Source organism: Condylura cristata, unplaced genomic scaffold, assembly GCF_000260355.1.
Source record: "Condylura cristata isolate star-nosed mole 26May11 unplaced genomic scaffold, ConCri1.0 scaffold00023, whole genome shotgun sequence".
Classification (NCBI taxonomy): domain Eukaryota; kingdom Metazoa; phylum Chordata; class Mammalia; order Eulipotyphla; family Talpidae; genus Condylura; species Condylura cristata.
This window is the reverse complement of record NW_004567124.1, coordinates 9,402,620-9,407,624: the sequence shown is the minus strand read 5'-3', so window position 1 is coordinate 9,407,624 and position 5,005 is coordinate 9,402,620.

Sequence of the window (5,005 nt, the reverse complement as noted above, 5' to 3'; positions counted from 1 at the left end):
AGGGAGACTGACAAAGTACACTGCTGAGGGGAGCAGTGGGCTAGACGGGAGAGGTCTGCTGCGCCACGTGGGTCACCTCCCTGATCGGGGATTGAACACCAGCTGAGGTGGCTGCAATACCATCCTAGTTCTACAATTCCACCCATTGTACCATCAGGGTGGACCCCGAAAAACAAAATTATAAGTAGGAATTCTTGGTGAATCCACTTCAATAAAAACTTTCCCTTGCATTTAATGTTTGCTTGTGGAGGAGAGAATGAAATACATGACATTTGTAGAAACACTGATGATTGATGACCAAACAAGTATACACACATCTCAGAAGTAAAATGTAGCAGGGTATAAAAATAGAATCCACTTTACAAAGATCCAGTTCCCATATAAATTCCTGGAATCAGATCTTGAGGATGGAGGGGAAGAATAGAAAAATAGACCTAGGAAAAATGTTTTGAGGGCATAGATCCTGCCCCAGATCTTGCCCCCAAACAGCCTCCTCCTGGTAGGTTCACCTCTTGTTTCTCACACCCTGAAAAGGGCCATATCCTCTCCACCCCCAGGCAGCCTTCCACCATGTTACAACCTCCTTCTTTGCACCCCTGGCCTTGGCTCTGCACCCAGCCTCTCAGGCATATCAGGCTTCCTCCAGCCTCCCCAATAGTACAGATGTCTCTATGCCCCAAGCAAGCCTTAACCCCTGGATTAATCCCCCACATGGATCACATCTCCTCCAAGTTGAAGTCATGAGTAATATTAAGGACCGAGACTGGAACATCTGATGGGGTTAAAGTTCTTAAAGTTACCCCTTAGCAGAATTATTTACAATTGGAAAAACATGGAGGCAGCCCAAATGCCCAAAAGTAGATGACTGGATTTAAAAGATGTGGTACATATATACAATGGAATATTACTCAGCAACCAAAAAAAAAAAAAAAAAAGAAACACATGTCTTTCACAGCAACTTGGATGGAGCTGGAAAAGATCATGCTTAGTGAGATAAGCCAGAAAGAGAAAGAAAAATACCGGATGGTTTTGCTCATAGCAGGAGTATAATGGACCAGGCGAGAAAATAATAAGAATAATGAACAGCTATATACAAGAGACATTTTGTGGGGGTGGAGTGGGGAATGGGATCAAAAATGGGGGGGTGGGGAGGAAAGTGCACAGGATTATGGTGATGGCACACGGGTGACTAGGTGATGGGAAACCCGCGGGGATTACAATTGAGATGAAAAAAAAATGTACAAAATGATGTAAAAATAAACAAACAACAAAAAAAAAGTTACCCTTAGAAGAAGCTGAGCTGAGTTAAACCCTACAGGTGGGTTCCCAGCACTGTGCTACCACAAAGGGAGCCGGGGGAGAAAACAAAAGTAAGGGTGCCAGGAACAATGAAAGTCTAGTCAGTGTGTTATCTTCGCTTCTGCCTCTACTGGTCACCTTTCACATTGTGTCTCCTTGTAAACAGGGCTTCCACTGCATTCTAAGTTGCTTGAAGGCAATATAGAGTAGGTGCTTTATAAATCATCTTCAATGTCCCATAACATTCTCTCCTCTTCAGAAGAGAGAAAGCCCACCGTGGCCTGTTGTAAAAGGGAAATGCCATCCAGAGTAATGCAGTTTGTGGTAATTTGAACACATCGGGACAGCTTCCTTTCTCCGCCCTCTCCTCTGTTTCTGCCCTAATCCTTTCCCTTTCTGGACCTCCATTCCCTGGAATAAAAATGACATTGTGACCATGACCACATGATGATGAATGGAAACACAAAGAAGAGAACTGATTAAGCTGTTTAGAGTTTCCTGTCACATGACCCACATGGAAACAAAGCCACATCAGATGTTCCATTCTCAGCTCTTAAAGTTTCCCTCCCCCCGCCCCCCTGCTTCTGCTCCTGCATTGTTGCACAGGTTGTTTTCATGGGTCTCCTTTCAAAGACTGTATCTACATTTTATTTTATTTTATTAGGGGTTCTTAAGAGACTGAGCTCCAGAAAAAACATCTGAAACATGGATTAGAATACTTGATTTCTGGTGTAATTAAACTTCAGGGTAAACTGCATCAGGACATTCTCTCTAAGCCTTTATTTGTGCAGGATTTATATTTTCAGGCTAATGCCTGAGGGAACAAGTGTAATATGGATAAACTTTGTTTTCACATCCTCTCTCCTTTACCATCCCACTGTCCCCCAAGTCCCAAATCCCTCTGTCCCTGCCTACTGCTGCTACCCAGCCCTCACAGCTGGAGACTTCTCCAGTATTCTAACTACTGTTAGAGTTTGACCTCTGTGCCAGTCAGCCAGCATGGGTACAAATCCAAGCTCTAGCCCATCCTGGTCATGTGATCTTGGGCAGATTACCTGACCTCACTGTAATTCAGGTTGTTCAACTACAAAGTAGGAGGAATAATTGGGTACCAGGAGCATGAAATGGTTTAATAAATGTAAGCTATCCAGAACAAGTGGATTGATAACAATGTTTTTAAACTGTAGTCCCTCACCTAGATCAAACATCCGGAAGCAGTGGTCATAATTGTCCATCTTGGCCTAGTCCTCATCTTCCCATGCTGGCGACACTTTCCTTCCTATTCTCATCCTTTATTCCAATCAAACTGTTAGACATGAAGCCATAGCTGCAGGACCCCCTTACCCGTTACATAAGCCATCCTCTTCACTTCCCTGTGCACTTGAACCACCTACGCCTTCGCCAGAGCTCTTGTTTCCCTTGACCAATGCAGCTCTGGGCACGGGCTACACTCACCATCTACTGTTGGGGACCGAGGCCGGCATCTGGAGTCTGTCAGCAGCCATAAAAAGGTGAAATGGAGTCCGGATAGAGAAAAACATCCGGGTTGCAAAAGGCATGTGGGAAGAACTCCCTGCCTCCACCTTTTCCTTTTCCTCTTTCTTTTCTCGCCCACTTTCGCCCCTCGCGAAACCAACTGCCACCAAAACATGTTGCATTTCTATTGGCCTTCTCCCTTCCTGGCATCCCTCTCCTCCTGTATAAAGCTGAGATAAAACCCAATAAAGAGCTCTTTCTTTGTTCTGCTACACGCGTGTGACTGCTTCTTTTGTTCGCGGGACCTGGGGCCCCGAATCTCCGGCCTTGCTGGTCAAGGTCCCCTGCAATCTACAGATTAGTCTTCCATGCTTGGGTCACCAAGAGGCCTGTAGCCCAGCTCCAAAGTGCCTCCCACAGAAAGCCTTCTGCCCAAGAAGGATTTGACAAAATCTCCATATATGTGTCTACCTGCTTGGGAGGAGTAAGATAAACTGTAAGCCTGATCCTCTGCAGTGAAGGGTGGTTCTGCTCTGAGAGTCTGCCCAGTATTGCCCCTTTTCTCTTTCTCAGAAGACCTCATTCCATTGATAATTGCTTTGGTCTTAACCACATGGACCAGTGTTTAGGTCTTCTTTGCTGAGAAGTTGGGAGAAACTAGTTCAAGCCAGGGCATAAATTCCCCCTCCACTGATTTTTTCCATTTACTTTGCAGAAGGACATCCCAGTATACCCTAGCGGGATGACATAGGTCATATCTAAACCATAAATGACTGGGCCTCCCTGGTGGCCTAGGGGTTAAATCTCAGCGCTATCATTTCTAAGGCCCAAGTTCAATCCCCAGCCCAGGAGGTGACCCACATGGTGCAGCAGACCTCTCCTATCTCACCTGCTGCTCCCCTCGGCAGTGTATTTCAGATCTGCCTGTTCTGTTCACTATTCTGTTTCTGCATCCATCTCCCTCTCCACACCTCTGGCCTACACCACAGTTCTACAAAAAATAAAATAAATAAGTCATAAATGATTATCTACATCTCATATGACTCAGAGGTTTTCTTTCAGAACTGCTCCCTACCTCACCTCTCAGTGTATGTGTTACTGATGCGAACAGTTTGGGGCTCACACAGAGTTCTCACTTTATACTTTTTTTCCCCCAAAGGCAGGGACACTCCTTTTGTGAGTGAAGCCTGCAGAAGCTGGCACAGTGTTTGCTCCAGGTCCAGGGTGCCTGGTCAGGGGCTGGCAGTCAACACTGGGACAGGGTTAGCTTCCAGGACACAAGTCCACAGCAGGCAAAGTCAGCCAAGAGAAGTGGGTTTCTAGCTTCCAGCTAAAAGTGAGGCCCCACTCTGGCTCTTGAGAGTCCTTTCAAATTAGTCCAGGTGCTTGATGTATGCACAGAGTCTTGGAAGAAGCAAGTACTTTACAGAATAATTGGTTTAATCCTCACAAGAACTTCCCAGAGTAGGTGCCTTTACATCCTTATTTCAGAAGCAGGTAACTGCAACACAGAAGAAAACAAACTCTGGGGGTCATCTGGCTTACAGGTAAAAGAGAGATGGTTGGTTCTCATACCGGGCAATTAGGGGCACTAAAGCTGGCACCAAGTGTTACAGGGCACCCCAATTTGAATTGGGTTGCCTGTCTGTGGGTCTTCACCCATGTGCTTACGATTCAATCGTATTATGGACACACTCAAAAGGTTAAATAATGGATTTATTTATAAGGAGAAAGGTAAAGGAGTAACCCAGGGAAAGAGGGAGAGAAACACAGGTTAACTAGGATGTCCTACCAGTTCTGCTGACTTGGACTCCACCGGCACGCTGTAAACCAATTGAGCGCCAAAACGATCAGCTGCGAACCACCAGGCCAAGAGCCCCCCAGAGCCCACATGTCTGGTTCTATCACAACCTGGCTGCTCAGCTCCACCCTCACGTCCCTGCGTGCTTCTTCTTGGTACTGATGGGATTTGGAGTTCCAGCATCTGGAGTAGGGGCGCAGTCCATGAAACCTGTACCTGTTGCACAAGGACAGCACAGATAGTTTACTGGTCACTGTCTGAGTTCATCACCTGCATACAACTGCAAGGCCACTTGGGTTCCGACTGACGAAGACCTCACTTCCAGAGATGACTGCTTGGGCCTTTACACATTTGTCTGAACACAAATCTTCCTTGCTGAGAAGTGGGGAGAAACTAGTTTAAGCAGCGCATAAATTCCCCTGTTGGAGA